The sequence below is a fragment of the Schistocerca nitens genome, chromosome 4, assembly GCF_023898315.1.
Source record: "Schistocerca nitens isolate TAMUIC-IGC-003100 chromosome 4, iqSchNite1.1, whole genome shotgun sequence".
Taxonomy (NCBI): Eukaryota; Metazoa; Arthropoda; class Insecta; order Orthoptera; family Acrididae; genus Schistocerca; species Schistocerca nitens.
In genome coordinates, this window is record NC_064617.1 from 145,567,919 (window position 1) to 145,588,422 (window position 20,504).

Sequence of the window (20,504 nt, forward strand, 5' to 3'; positions counted from 1 at the left end):
GTTCTCGCTGCAGTCAGAAATTACACTTGATAACCCTTACAATCGTACTTTCGATAATAAGCGTATGTGTGGAACCAATTAAAATGCTTTTCGGAAATGAAAATATACTGCATCTACCTGAGTGCCTTGATCTTTGGCTTTCAGAATGCCACGAGGGAACAGTAAGAGTTGGGTCTCACATGATCGATGTTATCGGAACCCACACCGGTTGGTCATGGTATTAAAACGAAGACATTTTTTATATTTTGAATTTCTGTGGTACTGTCACATTTCTGATGCAGTCTAGATAGAGATGTAGATGCAAATATCCCGGTTTTTAGATTGTGTGGTCCGCATTTACGCACAGTAAATGCGGACCACACAATCTAAAAACCTGGATATTTGCATCTACACCTCCCGGCCTTGTATGAGATGGGGATGGATTGAGATGACTAGCGTGCCTGCAACCATATCTGTGAAGACAAGACACCGACCCGCGTTTTATGAAGACAAGCAGCGGCGTCCCAGTATTTGCAGGATGACTGATTTATCTGGCCTGGTTGTGCCGGTGCTGTTGTGTTGATACTAAGAACGGCTGAGTCTATTTTTCTTAAGAGCACGCAGGTAGTACTGTATGGTTTAAATCCTCCTGATTAAAATATTCAGGAGATAAAATAGCCTCCCACTCGGATACCCAGTCAGAAATTAATCAGGAGAATGAATTTTAGTGCTGGACAAACGATACTCTCGTTCGAACGGGCTCGAAATTTCTAGCAACGCTGCTGCGTTCCATAAAGTATCGAGCTTGTTCGAACAAACATGTGACATCTGACTCGCGCGACGCGTGCGCAAAGGATGTGTCATAAACTACGAAATAGCCACAATACAAAGCTATGGCTCTGCACAAATTTGGCAATTTCGTGAAACAGTGGAGGAATTTCGTGAAACAGTGGAGGAAATAGCATTAAATCCTGCCACTACACAAAATCCTATTGTCTTTGAACAAATTTACGAGTTCTCATGTTTATACCGGTATTTCAATGCATACCGGTACCGGTATGTATGGTTATATAAACACTTAAGCTGATTTTTAAGGGGAAGTTTACTATATTTGGCTCATAAAAGAATGTTCTTCGAGAATTTTTTTCTCGGGATGTGTTACAGATATCAATGTCAAATTTGGTCAAATTGTTTATTGATATTTCCTCTACAAACTGGATTTTTTTTCGACCGAAAATGTCGAAGAGCAAAGGCGGAAGTGCCGTCGGAACGAAAGAAAATTTTGATGTAGACCTCCACGCGCGGTATGTCACAGGTCAGCTGGCTCGTCTGAAATCAAAATTGAGTTGACGTTAGCGAAGTATATAAGATTCTTTAGGAGTTGTACCTCGCTTAAGTTATATGGACCATAGGAAACATAATGGCGGCCATTTGAAAAAAAAATAGGGTTTTGTTCATCGGTTTGTCGACTTCATCGGTCATGTAAAAATATTTATATTTGATGGATCGGAATAAAAGTGGTACAATTCCTTGACAATTTAGGTATCTTCGTCGGAAACAAAGAATCATGTCAATCTGTTCAGTAGATTTGAAGTTACCATGCCACGCGATAAAAAAAGTCATTTCGAGAAAAACACGTTTGAAGTTTTGACTACATATAGATGCAACTTAAGTTCGATCTGCTATTCCAGGTCCATAAACTAGTCCTTCCTCTTCCTCATAGAGGGCGTTCTGCTCGATCTGGGCCATTATTGACTTCTTAGACATATTTTTGTCAAGTAGGCGTAGCCCGACTGTTGAAATAAATTCCGCGAAATGTGCATCGCCAAACCATATTGTAGAACGCAGTTACAGGCCAACACCCAGAATCTTTTTGCTTTCTGCGTGGTGGCTTATGGTACTACTTGAATCAATGTAAATCAAATGACATCGACCGACATGAAGTGATTTCTGCTCGCAGCTTACGTGAAAGGCAGGTAATACTGTTCATTGCGTTTACAGCTACGAGGGCAAAAATAATACACTGAGTTAACATCTGTTGTCTGCCCTCGAAAAATGGCAATGATCGGAAACGAGTCAATAAAGGTAACAGGCATTCGATTTACGGAAACAGCTACTCCCATCAGTCGCATACTCAAATGCTGTACTATGAAGTAACACAGAGCTTCTGTTGCCGAAATTGTTGTTTCAACAAGCACGCTCTCAAGCCTTCAAAGAAGGCTAACGAAGTACTTCAGTTGCCATGTCAGAAGAAATGATAATACCTACCCCATGGCCCGTTCTGGCCCTCACAGATCTGTAAAAAAATTAAGAAAATAAAAAACTGATTACGGTAAAACTCACGGCTGGAAAGCTTAAAATTACTTAAATTCTCCGGGGTACTGTCTCTTGTTTCTCCGAGATCTGACGGTAACACGATGGTGGTTTATCTAGCAGATTCCAAAAGAGCCTATCATAATCAAGACTGCACATGCTAAAGGTCCCAAGCTCAAGTACCGGTCCGACACAGTGTTATAATCTGCCAGGAAGTTTCAAGACAGTAACCAGTTGTTGGGATTACCAATATACTCCGGGCTACACTCTCCTGAGATCTGTTACAGAACGCAACGTTAGGTTTTCGACTAGTTCAAAGAATCTTCGATTGAATAGCCCAGAGAGTTTAAGTAATTTTAACAGTGGATTGTCTTCTTGAAAAATGAAGTCTAGATAAAGCTAACCAACAGTTTGCAACACGATTTAAAAGTCGAATCTTTATGAAAACCTAGAAGCTTCCATACAAAATCGACAATCACACGCAAAGTATGCCCAACTAGCTAGATTGAAATGTTCGTATAAGGTCCAGAAAACAGCTTACTTTTCAGATGAATTATAGGGCTCAAGAAAAGGATTTTTGCAATTGAAAGAAGTACACCTACTGCTAAACACGATCGCGTTCTTCGTGGGAAAGGGGGGGGGGGGGGGCTAGCAATCCAACGAATGGCTGTGAAACATTACAGCCTCCTTTCACCGTTTACCCAACAATAATGTGTGCACAGTACCGACAGAAAGTGGAATGGGGGCTCTGTTACAACAATGTTCCGCAATGATTCGGATCTGCATGGAGTTTAGGTCAGCTAGAGTTGCCATGCGTCCCGACACATTGGAACCGTAGCCGTTATGGATCTACTTATCCCGACAAGAGCCAATTTTGTCCCCATTTACAAAATACCGTTACGAGCTTGGCCCAAGTACAGCAGTAACGCCATCAATTAGCGCAAGATGTAAATGCAGCCTCAGTTAGTTTTAAATGTATGTCAACAAGTTTATGTTGACATGGCCGCCTCACAGAAGGCGTTGCGTGTTGCGCATCGTGTATCGACGATGCAAACACCTTGTAGATCTAGCGCCATTTGACTGGATGACGCTAACCGAAACTCCTAATTGCGTGGTGATTGGAAACAGTTATATTCCTGACTAAAAAACGTAATGTATGCATGCGAAGAGCCTTTTGGAAACTAAGCGTGACTCCAAAGACTGGAAGTCTAAACGCTCCAAGGATGAAAGGTGGAATTTCTTTCTTAAGGAAACCGAATATCCTGAATCCAAATGCCAACTGCTAAAATAATACGAGTATTTGTTTTTTATTCCCGCGCACAATCGCCACTGCGGAAAGAGTACTTTCGCTAATGGCCTAGTGAAATGGTGAAAGAAATCGACTGCTGCCAGGGACTGTGTATTCTGCCTTACACTGTCAAGTTTAACTACAAGCTGACATGCATGGAGTTTTATAAACATTTAAAAGGGAAAAAAGATTTGATGAAAATGTGAAATGTTCCGAAAAATATGGTGTACTTCTGCCGCGACAAGTTCCATATGATTGTGTCCTAAATAAAAAGAAATCACATTAAATAAAATTTGTACTTCTCTTCTATATCCTCACCTTACAGTGTCCCGAAGAGATCCAAGCCAAATATGGCAAACCTAAGGTCAGCGAAAAAATTCAGTTGTGGCGAAGCAAACGGCGTTATTTTCATTGAACAATGTGACAAGCAGGCAAAAATTAAGTTATGCAGCGACTGTTAAAGGCCTTGAGTTTCTCATTGTAGTCACCTACGTTGTGGTAAAACTGCCTCAACCTGCAGTTTAAGGGAATCATTGACAATCATTTCTAGAAGTATGCGAGAATCCTGTGTTGAATGAAAATCCTGCGCTCCCGATCCCAGGGAAGAAACTGCCTCCTTTTGTCCCCCCCATGCCTATGTGTACAGCGATAACTGCATTGCAGAGTTCGTAACCCTTGCGGTTGCATGTTTGCCCCCTGTTGCACCCCATACAGTTTGATAAGGTGCAACCACAAGAGATGATATCTTTTCGACCTTGAAATGTCACATTTTCCCTCTCTTCTAGCAAAGAAAATGATGTTTCTTTTTTTTTACTCATGTGTTTGGGTCCATAGATACAGTTACCCCTGTGGGAAGGAGGCAGTTATATTGAAAGAGTTTTGTGGGACATACACAACGCGTTCTGGCACCGATCCGAGATCCATATACCGAGCGTACTGCTTGCCGGTGCATTATGACTGAAAATGTATTTATTATCTGAGCATTGGCGCTTCTTTCTAGAATTTCATATTTGTCTCAAGATAACAGGCTGTAGCGGCAGCCGCAAGCACAACACGAATGGCTGTGTTCTAGGTCTGAGTGTGTGCGTCTTGAGAAAGATGCATGCAGCTAACTCTTCTTTATGCGTGAGGCGAAACCAGGCGCACATTTGCAAAAACACCTATATAGGTACTGTGGTGACAGCGAGAAACAGCGTAACGAAATCACTAAGCCAGACTGCGACCTCTTTTGAGGTAATACAGTTGTACGTACACATGAACACTAAAAAGTTTCGTTGATAGCTTTTTCCATAGATTAAAGATAACAATAATAATTGGTATCGTAACCGTTTTGTGATTATCTACGTGTATTATGGAGTTCCATAGTCATCTCAATGATTTCTAAGATATGGTGATAGAAGCAACACGTGGATACTACTATCTTTTATCATATAAATAGGCAGTTTGTGTGCAACTAATGGGCGGCAGCAGAAAGTTTTACAATTGGTGGGAAAGATGCTAATACTGCAATTTTTTTTATACAGTATAACTTATTCGGATAGACTAGAAAACTTGCCTTGCCCCAAGCTCGTTGGGAATGTATATATAACGTATTCGAATGATCGACAGGTATCCATTTTGTACTTTTAAAGATTACTTTTGTATCTAAACGCTAAACATTCGCAAAATGCATCTTTTTTGTTGTTAGTATGAATGTGGATGTTACCTTTTTGATTTAACGATCATATAGTTAAATTCTCACATGATTAAATTGAAGGTACCGGTATCCAACGAGTTAAAAATATAGGTATAAAATATTCACAAAAAAATTGTTTGTTTTCCAACAACGTTAGGCTGATTCTCAAATTTATTCTAAGAATTTAAAGAGTCTGGGTAAGTTCACACTTGTATACAAAATCGAGCCATTGTCTTTAGGCATTGTAGATGGACTGTTTATAGACATGTAGCTAGACATTGTATACAGACGGTCTATTACTTTATTTCGTCTTTCTCGATATTCTCTAAATATGGCTCACATTGTTGGGATCGTGACTTGTGCAGCGATAATAAATGAATAGTTACAGAAACATAAAGAGAACACGTTGGTGTGAACTGTTTGCAGAGGGACTTTATTTCGGCTGTAATTTACTTTCGACTTTTGAGAGTGGAAGAACCATGATTCATTTTCGAACAGTACTCACTGATACCCACAGGCCTGATACTTGATATTTTTTTGGCCAGTTCTTCTTGTTTGTTGCTCTTTTTATATTCGGAATTACCAGCTTCCCCACAAACACGATGCCAAGTGAAAATATTTAATTCTTTAATCGGCTGCTATACTTTCTTTGTTGGCTAACTCTTGATAAATGATGTTTAGCAATAAGAAAAACAAAAATAATAAAAATCGACGAAGCATTTTACAGCGCTAAGAGAATGAGTGCAGCCTGTGTTTATAAACAAGTCTACATTACGAAGTGTTGCGCAACATTGTTTAAGAATTGTTTCGTGTCTCCATTTCAGACAGGAGTAGTCAGGTCTGAAGACTACAAAAATAGTTGAATAAAAAGGTGTCAGTGGGTAGAAGGATACCAGTTATCGATACACATCAAAGGGAAATATTGTGGCCAAATACAACCAAACATTTCTTCGAATCCGTGGTTCTGCACAATTGAGGCAAATAAAAAGTTTATAACTTCCATAATTTGCGTGAGATTTAATCATAGACCATCTCCTAGCCATCTTTACTTATTGTGAATGTAGTGGAATAACGGTATGGGATATCATATTGTTTGATTGTAAACTGTATTCAAACCAGCAAATCGATTTCATACGACAACTAATCTGATGTCATCAATCATTGCCAACTACTGTGCTAACTTTCCTTCATCGAATTAATATCACAGTTGTAATTCTTTGACAAATGCAGCCTTTTTTAAATTTTTTTTTTCTAAAGCGCATCTGTAGACAAGAAATGTCTCTCACCTGTCGATTTTGTATGCTAGTGTGTACAAGACCTGAAGAACTGAGAAAACATTGTTGAATATCAACAAAAATAACCAACAAAAAATGCCTCCATAACGCACCTCTAAAATGGAGAACGAACTTTAAAAAACGCTCATTCAGTTCGAATGATACTTCGTTTGCATACAGAATTTTACAGCCGACCATGTTTATGGATTTATTGCGTTAGTATCATTATTTCCATTTTTCAGTATAGCTCCGTAACTAAAGTTGAAGAAGGTGTCTCTTGTAAGTTACGTGTTTTGGCTCGATTGAGTGAAGCTTAATCCAGAACCAGTATCCGACTAGAGGAATGTGGGGATTCCCGCAAAAACACCCGCAAATTGGCGTGCCCTCGTCTTCAGTTCGTCTCATTATTGTGCAGCCACACTTTTTTTACTTTCCTCGCTGGAAGCGAGACAAAAAGAAAAAAAAAGCTAATGTCACAGTATTTCCCGTCGCGCTCGGAAACACAGCTGCACATAAATTTTGCAAGACGCACGTTTCGCTGTTTGCATTAGACACCATTCAGAAAATGTTGTCATTATTTTACCATAATTTATATTTCTTAAAAGCTAAAATAAATGAAAAGAAAGTTTCTTTTTAATACATTTGAAGAGTAACAGTAGGCCCTGCATGCACATTGTTCGATGTTCCTAGTGCAATTATTTGAATAAATTTTTCTGCCAACACTACACCGACATATTCCACATCATGACGTTTATTGTGACAATGAACAAGTAAGCAACTACTTAAAGCATGCTGTAAACCTTTTAGTTAGGTACTGATAATATGTACTCAACATGTGTCAAACGAGTCGTATATCTGTTGACAGCCACTAGCACGCAGCATCTGTTCTTCTTTTTTAATTACGAAGTGTGTGACAGATGGAAGTCAGTTTAGTCCTTTTACACTAAAAACCAAACTAACTAACTACATTTTTCGACAGAACACATTGGAACTAGCGTCACAGCAAACCAGCATCTATCTTTCACGAATAACTCAAACTGAATTTAACGGATCAGAACGAGTCCAAATAATACTAAACGAGCATTGCAATGACGAGTTACGATAATATTCCCAAACTACACTAATGGAAATATGAAAATAAAAGTGGCTGTTCTTTGCATATGGTTTCAGAGACATCATTACAAAGGCGTTTTTCTATTAGGCCAATGAGATTCTGCGTAATCATATTTGTCTCCTCTTGGAAAGCTCTGAATGTAATTGTTTTATAGGCTACACTCGCATTCGCCTGACACCTTTGCAGAATCTCATATACACGAAGAGTTGCATAAATAGTTCAACGCAGCGCTTTACTTGGCTATTTATGTCTTACATGTGAGATCACAAGGAAATTCTAAACGACGCAACACGTTCGCGAACAATGTCGATAAGTTTATACATTCAGACGTTGTTCTTTCGTTTCGAAAAATGTTTCTGTCGATTAAAAATAGTGTTAACTTGTCAGCAGAATAATAACATCCTTAATTGTATGTTATCAAATTAACCTTCCAGATGCACTTAAAATACGTAGATCACATGACACCCGATTTCTCATACAGTAGAGCAAATCTTGCCATATCAAGAATAAAGTCAATTAATCCCTACAGTGCTCTAAAGAAATATCACCCAAAATTTCTAGAATGTTATCTACTACAGAGCTAAATTTCATTTTTTTGGTCAGTTATTCGTTTCTGTTCTATATTATGGCTTCTATGACACTTAGTTAACGTACCAAGCAGTGACACGTCGTCAAGTTGGCTGCCCTGCCCGTGGTAGATACCCGAACGATAAAGTAAGTCCAGCAGCAACTCACGAAGTATTAAAAAAAATCTTCTTGGGTATAAATACGACACTAGCGCAAGCTGAACGCTCAATCATTAACAGAGATTGACTCGTTTCTTTCGTTCGTTTCTGTCGGAAGCTGTCTATCGTTCTCTCAAAAATGGACAAGGCTGCGCAGGACAATCGTGCAAACCAGTGCAATCCTAATCATGAGAAATCCGGCCCTGGTAAGTTGTAGTTTATGACGATGTGCCTCGCTCTGTAATGAGCTGATTAAGCATTTACCTTGGTAGTTCCAAGTGTTAACGTTCGTAGTTATGTATTAATTATGCCATATTAATTTTGCTGTTTGTAATTTCGAAAATGTTGAATAATTAATTAAGGTGATGTAATCTGTTTTGTAATTGTGTGTTTCTAAAGTATTTTTTTAATATTTACATCGAGAATAAGTACTGATGTATTGATGACCATTGTTGCTGACTTGACATTTTTGCCATACTGCTTTGTGCACTATTTTGTACCGGATGTAAGTAAGTTTACTGGTGCGCACAGAAAGGTGGTACAGTTAATTTCTGTGTATTTTGCTGCTGTGGATTCCCAGCCAGTAAGAGTATCGGAACCGTAACTTTCTTGTGTCACTCTTTTACTATAGTTTAAGGATTCAAAATAATGAATTTCATATATATTAAATAAGAAACTACCAGCCTCGATTGCTGTAATGAAACCAACCTTTAGCTAGGTTTCAGCCCAAATAATTGAGCCTTCTTCAGAAGATATACCTGAATCCCACCGAGGCCCACCGCACGGCGTCCATGGAGACGAGGCGCACGCTAGAGCTTAAGTCGTGGTGTTGACTTAGTACTTATGTACCTCATTTTTAAAATGTGACTACGCCTATTCAGGCTGTTTTAGTTTTATTTCCAGACCATCCCCTCTTAGACGAATTATAGACTCAGGTATATCTTCTGAAGAAGGCTCAATTGTTTGGGCTGAAACCTAGGTAAAGGTTAATCGAGGCTGATAGTTTCTTATATAGTAGACTATCACGATTGCTGACTGGGTTGCAATGTAGTACTACAATTTCATATATATAATTTCTGGTATTTGTGACTTAACGTAGCTAGTACAAGGATGCTCCAGTGAGTATGGGTAGGACAGCATTTTGTTTTAAGTAGTGGATAGAACAGTCTTACAAGGGCCTGCAGGTTATAAAACTTCACAGGGAAAAGAAATGTGTGGTGGCAGAGCAGTGAGGGGTGCTGTATCGATTTGAGCTGATGTGCCACTTTTCATACGCAGTACTTAAAAGTATTAACAGTGATTATATTTTATTCAGCATCTTATTTAAATAGTAATAATGAGTATATTTTAATTAAGCATCTATAACTGATGCGTACCTATGAGAAGAGCAAACGTTACAGTTAGTGTTGATATAAACTTTTCTGAATACGTCATTTATTAACATGTGATAAAATCATAAATCACTGGTAAGAAATTTCTGAAACTTCATTGTGGGGCACTCATTTGCTATACGGTCCTGTGCACTGGCTAATTTCAGCCCTGCCCATTGCAGACGTCTTTCGTAGAATGCAGTTCTGTGCCGGCTAAATGAACACTTTTTTAGTAGAAGAGGTTTGTTTCAAAAAAGTCCTCATAGCTCATAGGGTGCGCAGTGTAGAGCCCATGTTTACTAGACTTCAAATAATTGATCCTTTCATATCCCTGAATATTGTCCCTTCGTGTGGGACACCCTTTATGGTGGGATGCATGTCCAATTCCAGATTGCCTTTAATGATTAAACGAATGAATTTTACTCTTGACACTTTTCACTGTTTCACTACGTATACACAGTTTAGTTTTGTCTTAAGGGCGGAGCTCCACCGGCGCTTATATTTAGACGACTTTCACGTAAAGTATTGAACAATTCCATTCCATGTGTTATTGTAATAACTCCGTACAGTCTAAAGCTTTCTCAGAGTATAGGTGTATACCTCCAGTGTGTTCTGTGTTCAAAAATGGTTCAAATGGCTCTGAGCACTATGGGACTTAACTTCTGTGGTCATCAGTCCCCTAGAACTTAGAACTACTTAAACCTAACTAACCTAAGGACATCACACACATCCATGACCGAGGCAGGATTCGAACCTGCGACCGTAGCAGTCCCACGGTTCCGGACTACGCGCCTAGAACCACTAGACCACTGCGGCCGGCTGTTCTGTGTTCACATTGCCACTTACCTATCTCGTCTTCAAAGAACTGAACATATGTTGCTGTGGTGTTTGATATACATTTTAGAAATCAGTTTTGGTTTTGGTAATTTCCAAGAAGTCTTTGGCTATCGAAGTTTTACCCTCACAGCAACTGTCAAGATGGGAGGCTGGATGTTGTTTTGTGCATTGACAAGGAAATGAGCAAATTTTTTAATGACATCATGGGAGAATGTAGTTGGATCAGTGTTTCTTAATTAAATAGTGGGAGAAGCTACGTGGATCACTGTTTACTAATGTATTGAAGAGTGCCCAAGATTGTGTTCGAAGGGAATATTTCAGTTCATTTGCACTCTTTTAGTATGATATTTTAATAATGTGGCTACAATGCTGAACAGAACTGGAGAATTTTAGAAGAGCTGATGACGGTCATAATTTCTTTGCAATTTGTTGGGGTAGATTTGCTATGCCCAGGTGGATTGCCTGTAAAATTATACAGTATTATCGTTGATGGTATCCCTTTTAAAGAAAAGTATTTGCTGAATGTGTTTACAATGTCAGGTTCAGTGGTGAATTACAAATCCATATTAGCATGTTCTAAAAACTGTTTGTTAGCTTACAGGTACCAGGAGTAACAAGGTGTAAAATCTGAAGCTGGCTTGCAATGTGATTGATTTGTCTGTGACACATTTTTGTGGTAGGCTACTGGAATTTGTGATAAATAAATTTTGAAGGCTTCTTTTTTTTCTGTGTTTTAACTTTTGTCACTTCAACTTGGCATGTGGTGTCAAAACGTTTATAAAAGTCAGCAGTATAGCTATCATATGATGAGACATTATCATTGAACTTTGTATGTGTACAACACACAGTTCAGTCTCTCATGTTTGTTGTTAGCATGCCATTCTTTTGCTCATGGTAGTTTTAGTTGGCTCATGAATGAGTGAGGTCAGATTGAATTCATCTTGCAACTGTGCAGCTTTTTGGAGCTGGCATCATTGGTTAATAAGTGTATTTGTCATCTGTTAGTAATTATGTATGCAGCCATTTAACTGAGAAAATGTGCCATCTATACTTACAAACAAGTCATGATTTTTCATAAAGGTATCCATATTTGTTACAGTCTGTAAACAACAATAACTGCTAGGTTTTCTCTATCTCATTTTACATGTTTTGCAGCAAATTCTTAAACTACTACTAAGCTGAGAAGCAATTAAGTCAGTAACATTGAAATTACTTTCTTTGACGGTGAGGATTACTACCCCCAGCACGAGTGTGTTCTGCAAAAAACTGAGCAAATTTTCACAGGAAGTGGATAAATAACCTGCTGATCCTTGAGTGGGTTACTTAGGGCTAATGGACTGCCCAGCAGGATTTACAGGTCTTTTTGATACAGCAGCAGTAGTGGTTTGTATGGCGTATCTTGTTTGGGTGGACCATTCCAAGGCAGTGAACTCATAATTGCACCAATTTATGGCAAATTTCAAAGTTTTCTTTAATGTATGTACATCCATGAATCCTGTGCAGGACTCATTCAAGATTTCTGACATTTAGGAGAAACATATGGTCAAATTTATTATTGATGGGTTCAAGGGTATTGTTTGTTTTATGCTTTATGCACTTCAATTTCACAATACATCTTTCTACTAAATTGTGTGTGGGGAATTACAAAGTTGCATGTTTAACTTGTGAAAACATTTGCTGGAATTTTAGCTATGTCCTTTGTACCCCAGATAGCATCATTTGCCTGATTTTTAGCGGTATCCTTTGTATCTCCCATGAAGACAATTCAATCATTTGATCTTACACACAGTGCTTAACTACAGCAGAAAGAGGAGCTGCAGGTTGAATGTGAGCTACAGCTTTAAAGTCACCTGGATTTCTTTTGATGTTTTATACGATTCTGCTGCCATGACTCTCTCTGTCTACTAGAATGCAGCCCTTCTTGTATCTCTGGTTCTTTTCACTTCTGCTACTTTTGTACTTAATTCACATTGTGCAGAGACGAAATTATCACGGCACAAGTTTCTTGTAAAAAAGGTGTTTTTAAGTTTGAAGCCAAAATAATTGTTTTGTTTTTTTAAGGTCAAGCCAAAATAATAGTTTAGAAGCGTGTTCTCAATTTTGGTAGTTTCAAAGAAACCTTATGTGTTAGAAGCGTTGCAGTGTTCTTAATCTTTCAATTTAAATAGTGAATGCCACTGTGGGAAATTTAAAATGCCAGTATGTTCTCTTTTTATAGGCCGTGACGCTGGTTACCATGGAACAGGAAGTAAAGCAGATCTGGACAACCATGGCAAACAACTGAATCCAAACAATCCTAATTACGGAGGAGGGAAAAAATGAGGGAAGAAGCGATGATTTTTTTTGTACACCAGTTGTTAATATAAAGTGATGAAATGTTTCAAAAACATAGAATGACTGGTTAACACTTCTTATTGAAACATTATTATGTACATCAAAGAAATACACTAAATCCAATTAAATGTCTGAATTTTGAAAGTTCATTATTTGTTTTTCTATTCATGTGCCTACATCTTTGTAAATAATTATAATAGTAAGTTAAATCTTGGGCATGATTAATATGCGTGCATTAGTTGAGCATTGTGTGAATGGCAAATGCTGTAGACAACACTCTAGATTTCTGCTAAATGTTACCGACTGAAATTATTGGATTGCTCCCCAAAAACGCTGTCACTGGTAGATTTATATGTGCACTTTCCCAGTTACATGAAAGAGAGAGAGGAGGTTACAATCAAATATAGAGTATGAGAAGTAATGTCTAGTATGAGAAGTAATGACTACTCTGTTATGGACACACGAACTCTGTGAGCATATCTGTCATGAAACTGTGAGAAGGCACAGCAACTGGATAATATTTTTGTCTTTAATTGTAGTGATTTGCTTTGCCATTTCAAGCTTCAGACTGTTACCAGGGATCTGTTGTGAGAGAACGCACATGCAAAGGACACACATTTTACTAGCATAGCACGAGCTTGTCTGCCTGTGTAATAATTTTCCCATAAGAATGTTCTACTGTTATCTATAACCACTACATAAATTTTGTGGTTTAATCTCATTTTATGAACACTAGATCAGGTCAGAATAAAAATTTATACTTTCAATATTTGCATTCATTCAGAACCAGTTTGTCTTTTTAGTAATTTATCTACTTGTAGTTTGTATTAGGAATCATGATCCTGAGTTCATATGCATAATAATTTGTAACTAGTACATAGGTACATTGATAAGTATTACTTAAAAAATTTCCCCTGCTTTGATAGTGAAGTAAAATGTGTAAGGGGTGCAAACATATGTAAGAGTATAGTGAGATGGATCAACAGCCACCAATATGCTATTTAACTTGACAAGCTTTCCCTAGAGAAAATCCCATACGAAAGCCAACCTAAAGGGTGGTTACATTTAGAAAATAAGCTTGTACCCTGTTGTAGGGTACTTTATGATAAAGGCACGTTTTCATCCACCCCACGTGCTGGTCTTTCCTCTCAGTATCAGATAGTCTGGTGAATAAAAATTAATAAGTGAATGAACTTGGCAGCTACATTAGCTTGTGGTTTTTGAAATATTCTGCTTACTCTCTTTTGTTTTGTAATTTTATTTTAGGATTAACTTCAATAATGTATGGAATTACGTAGCTTTTTCCTGTGAATTTTACTTACATTATGAACAGAAGATTATTTTTTTTTTCATAAATTTTACATGCACACAATATACACAGAAGCACTACATTTACCTTCCAGATAAAATTATACCACCAGGAAATGTGGATTTCAAAAAGACAACCCCCAAGAAGATAATGGAAGTACCTAGGACGGGGGGGAGGGGGGGGTACCTCAGGGATTGACAAGATACCTTGCTCAGTCATGATGAGATGTGCTAGTGTCATATCAGACCCACTCTCACATATCATAAACGTCATTTTCAGAAGGTGTCTTTCCACAATGATTAAAAATTGCAAAAGTAAAACCATTGTATAAAAAGGGCAATATACATGAAGTGGGAAACTATAGACCAATAGCTTTATTATCGGTATTTTCAAAAGTAATAGAGACAGTCATGAAAAACAGAATTACAAATTACCTCAAGAAATTCAATCTATTGTCTGTAAACCAACACGGCTTCCGCAAAGGAATGAGTACAGAGTCAGCCATCACCCAATTCATTGAAAATATTGTAACGGGGCTAGATAAGAACAACAGTACAATAGGAATAAATTTGGACCTCTCAAAGGTATTCGATACTGTCCAACATGATATCCTGCTAGACAAATTAGAATGTCGGTATACGAGGAGTAGCTAAAAAGTGGTTTCAGTCATATCTCCATAATAGGAAACAGGTAGTAGAAATTGCAACAACAAACAGTAAAAACCAAAGTATTGTTTACAGATCGGATATTCAGACTGTGCCAATAGGGGTACCGCAGGGGAGTGTTCTAGGACCTCTCTTATTTCTTCTTTACATAAATGATATCAAAATTCCAGTAAATGGTACTCATATAACCCTGTTTGCGGATGACACAAACATTGTAGTAACTGACATAAACCGGGTATTGCCAACATCTGCAACCAGAGTTATAGAATATTTGCAAAATTGGTTTGAAGTGAACAAATTAACCATAAATATCTCTAAAACTAACTATATCCATTACAGGAAAGCAAAGTCACACTGATCTAGATCTCAGAATACAAAATAAAGAAATTGTGAGAGTTGCTACCACAAAATTCTTAGGTGTACATATAGATGAAAATTTAGACTGGAAATCCCATATCCTGTATCTCTCACATAAGTTAAGCTCTGCTTGCTTTGCTTTATGCGTTATTAGCTTTGTATGTAGTAGGGAATGTAGCAGAGCTGTTTACTTTGCTTATATACATTCTGCTATTACCTATGGCCTCATCTTCTGGGGTCATAGTAAGAAAAATCTCAAAACCATCTTCACTCTACAAAAACGAGCTGTTAGAATAATTACCAGCAGTTCAAGGCTAACTCCTTCAAAGCAATTATTTAAACAGCTGAATATTCTACCCCTACCGTGCCTCTATATACAGAAAAGCGTAATTAATGTAAAACGAAATATTAACAATTTCCAATCCAACTCGGATCTACATACTTACAACACAAGAAAGTGCAATGACATTCATATAAAAAGAGTTAACAAGGCTTTGGCACAGAAACAAACAAACATACAAGGAAGTAGATTGTACAACAAACTACCGGTAAAGATAAAATAAATAAAAAAAATTGTCTTCATTTAAAGAAGCAGTATTCAAATTTTTAATGACCAACTGCTATTATAGTGTAAAAGAATACCTGGAATAGCTCCATACTAAACAATTATATTTATGTACTCTGTGCCAATAGTAATTTTTATCTGACTGTTGCTATGATCTAAATAAATAATATGAACAAAAGTGCTAGAATTGTATGTGTTATATCTAAATATCAACTGTGTATTCCATGTAAAAAGTCTTTCTCATACATCAATGTAAATAATCAAAGTTGTACATGCTATTTCAATGTGGTCTGATGATACGTGGTCTACTATGCACATCTGTATTTTGTATAGTATTGTTCACCCTATATGTGTGTATATATATACTATGTATTTTTTGACGAAATCCATGCAATGTAAATTGGCTCTGGATGAATAAACTACTACTACTACTACTATGATGTTTCTGAGTATTAAACTCTAGTACACATTTCATAGGACCTCCCTTGTCCTGTATGTAATCATTTCATGGAATTTTTAATGTCGAAATTTTTTTAAGTATGGAGACTCATACCTTCATACCATTAATTATTGAATTATGGATTGTCAATTTCTTGAAACTTCCTGGCAGATTAAAACTGTGTGCTGGACCGAGACTCGAACACAGGACCTTTGCCTTTCGCGGGCAAGCACTCTACCGTCTGAGCTACCCAAGCATGACTCACGCCCCGTCCTCACAGCATCACTTCTGCCAGTACCTTGTATGTGTGGTGGCAGCTTTTCAAGACCTGCACTAGAACTTGGAAGTGTCATTTTGAAACTTAGGCAAGGAGGAAAAGTCTCCACAGAGACAATTTTTGTTCAGAATTGCTTTATAAAACACAACTGATTGTTGGATTGTCACATGTTGCACAGATCATATTTGTGATAAATGTTGTGATGTGAAATGTGTCAACAAATGTAACACATTTAAAAATATATTCAAATGGTTACAATTATTGCTTTTTCCTGTACAAATGACTAAATATTTCTATTCAAGAATTCCTGTATGACGTAGGAGCAGTTATGAAGATCTTTCCTTCGTGTCGTAGTTCTGAGTATCTCTTTGTGTGTGTGTGTGAGAGAGAGAGAGATAGAGAGACCTAAACATAACTTCGGTAACTTTCTTTTTGTGAAATGAATAGTTCTTGCTGAAGTGGGGAGCTACCTCAGAATATTATACAGTATATAAGTGAACGAAAATATGAACTTAGCAGCTTCTGTATTCCTAAAGCTGGCAATTCTAATGGCAAAAGTAGTCGAACCTGAATGTCTTAGCAGGTCTGATGTATGGTTTATCCATCACAAGTTTTCATCAGTATATATACCTCACTACTTGGAAATTTTGACACTGTTTATTATTTCTTGTTGGTGTACTAGCTTAATATGAGATGGTGTATTTTTCACAGTACAGACTGGATGAAAGTTAAAAGCTAGTCCCTTTGGGAAAAACCAGGAACAAATACTGAAGGACCAACTGTACTCAGGAATGAGTGTAAGAGTTCTATGATCTATGAAGAGGTGTTGGCAATATGTTCAGTAACATACTTCACACTATATTTCTACTATCGACTAAGTACTTTATTTACGAGTACTTTTACTTTGTTGCCCCAGAAGATAACACCATTAAACATCAGGGCTTCAAGTATGTAAAAAAGTTGCTATTATATATCAAAACAACACAATGATACTTGGTGCAAAGTATTAAATTGAGGTTGTTCAATTTTTCCATGTTTTACACTTATTGTATCATTTGGTGTAGGAGTCAAATGTCTATTTGAGGCAGACTAAAACTGCAGAACCTAGGACTTTTGCTTTTCACAAGCAAGTGCTCTACCGACAGTTAGTAGACCACTTGCCTGCAAAAGGTAAAGTTTCCAGGTCTTAGTCCCGGTGCAGCACACAGCTCTAATCTCCAGAAAGTCTCAAATTAGTGCACCCACTGCAGTGCATAAATTCATTCCTCTATTTCAGCTGTCAGGTCATTTTTGTCTGAACTGCGTGTGTTCATTTGTTGCAAGATTAAAAAGAGATATTTTCATTCATTCATTTATCTTGCTGGAACCAGTTGCATACCTGTGCACCTATCATAAAAGGTGTACATGGTAAGTGTGAATTTTGATCCTTTGTGAGCACTTGTATAGTGAGCAAACATTACAGTTTCTTAACATTCCGTTTGGGAGCAGCAGTAGATCCAAGCACTGAAACCAGTGAGATTCTGCATTTTATGTTTCCCCATTCTGAGTTTATTTTATTCCCATTTTTCTTTAGTCAGTTTGACCACATGCTCCCTGTTATGAATGTTAAGAGTCCGTGCAAGGTAGATGATGTTATTGCTAGATTCCTGACCAGAATTTTATAGTCCGTGTAGTAAGCTGTGTTAGCAAGGTCACAGGTTTATCTTGTTTTAGCTTTGCTAGGACTTAATTTGTACCGTATTCTATCTTTACTGACTGTTGTTATTATTGGTTGTACACGATGTATAATGTGATATTGGACAAGTCAGTTTGTATAATTATGGGCAGTGTGGTGTGCTGAGTAACAGTGTGAACTAATGGAGCAAATTATTATAAAATAATGAGATGAATATTTGAACATATACATAATGAAAAACAATTTGTTTTCCTAATTATCTGAGATACAGCAAAACAGTCAATTTGTATTTGGTAACACTCAGTATATTTGTTTTTACGAGGGTACAACTACCACCATGTTTACACACCTTTCAGTATAAAATAACCTATTAACTACAGAATTATGAATAAACTATATGCATATTTTCCTCATAGCCGATGTTTAGTTAAGGAGAAAAAGGAGGAACATTTTAATTTACGTTGTAGGAAAATTTAAATTCACTTACTTTACTAGATGAAAGCTGAACTTTCTAATGAAATGAAACAAATTTAGTGTTTGATTTTGAGTTCTGATACATCTTGTATTTGCATTTATCTCAGATTTTGCCTTAACTTTGTATTTTATTTGTGAGTTTTTGTAGTGTGTCCTCACAGAAAATCCTGGCTGCAGACTAGATGCTTATGTTTTCTTGAAGATGTTCTTGTGGCCTTGTTGCTTCCTGAAGCTTTACTATACTATCCGATGTGGATTTCTTTGGTGGATTGGTGTTCTTGGTGTTGTTGCTTTCTGTGGCGTTGCAGTGGCTACTAATGTTGGTGTAGTCGCTGTGACTTGTAGGTGTGTCACTCCCTTCACCTATCCCTTGGCAACATCACCCCTTTTTAGTTTTACCCTCATAGTTACTAACCCTATTTATTCATGTATTGAGGCCAACATAAGATTAGTAGAAACTAAAAAGTGCATGTTTCGAAAACTATTTTGTATGATACAGTTAAAAATATGGAAAACTCAAATCCAATGTGACATGGCTTGTAACTATAACACAATGCCTTTCTCATTGTTCAATTGCCAATCAGTGCAAAACAATAACAAGCGAAACAACAAATTCAAAATATACCCATTACGCTCTCATTGTTTATGGCCACTAACAAGAGTGACTATCTAGAAAACAAAAACAAGAAACAAGAGTCTCTGCACCCGAAAGGGGTAGTTCAAATGAAGCTATTATCCAACACATTCCAGTCTGAATCTCCACAAGATTTACTTTCAAACAACTCTGCCCCCTTTCCATTTTAGAGCCTTCCAATCCTTTCCACTCTTCTTCTCCTTCTTCTTCTTGCCTCTCTTCCTGTGCCCTCCCCATCACCATTTTCTTTCACACCGGTATTTTTTTTTTACCTGGCACAAAATTGTGCCCCGATGGAAACAGCACCCAAGACACGTAATCCAACTCCATTCCATAGTTATGCTATTCATTGTGTTGTTACCTTCAGAGGAATAGGCCACTGCAATGCCTGGGAGTGGCTTAATTTTGTTTGATGAGCATTTACAATTTTTAGACGATTTTTTTTTTCACTCAGATGTGGCTTGCCTTTTCTATTCAGATGCTTGCTGTGTTTTCTGTGCCTACATCCCTCAAGAAAATTTGCACTGAGGGCCTTGTAGATTCACTGACTCAGTACTTACACACAATATGGGTATGATGTCACGCCTACATGGTATTCAGGTACAACTACACTTAGTTTCTCAACAGTGCGTGGAACAGTGTTTAGGCTGTGAGCAGTGAATCATAATTTTGACCACTCATAATTTATTGGGCAAGTCAGTTACACAATTTACAGTACATCTTTTCAATGGAAAATATGGCAACATGTTGACCATTTTTTGTTTTGTTTTTACAAGTGGTGATTTATACAAACTATGTTCTATGTCTCTCTCCCTCTCTTAAACTTACACACAATCAAACTATTATAAATTCTTCTGTGGAATATAAGAGTTTCCAAGCAGATATGATTTGAGTTTGTATTCAAAGTTAAATTTTATTAACTATTATATCCTTTACATCACTGGATAGATTTTTATGGCTAAATGCCTCACTGCTTTCTGTGTCACACTCATTTCTACTTTTATTAGTACATTTGTGAATGTTGCACTTGTTTTCAAATTGTGATTGATTGTTGAGAACAAACTTCACAGTGGAGTAAATGTACTATGAGTCTGTAGTAAGTATGTCCAACTTAAACAGCTGTCTACAAGGGGATAACATGTGGACACCACCTCTTATCCCCATGAAATAAACAATGTTTTCTTAATAAGTTATCCCAGA

The 20,504-nt window shown here is 37.3% G+C and overlaps 1 long non-coding RNA gene across 1 annotated transcript; it reads left to right on the top strand.

The window, feature by feature from the left end:
* The first annotated feature begins 8,444 nt into the window (after window positions 1–8,444).
* LOC126251726 (uncharacterized) lies at window positions 8,445–13,058 on the top strand. The gene is made up of 2 exons (XR_007545781.1): window positions 8,445–8,574; window positions 12,794–13,058. It is a non-coding gene; the product is annotated as an uncharacterized LOC126251726 (long non-coding RNA).
* The last annotated feature ends 7,446 nt before the right edge of the window (window positions 13,059–20,504 follow it).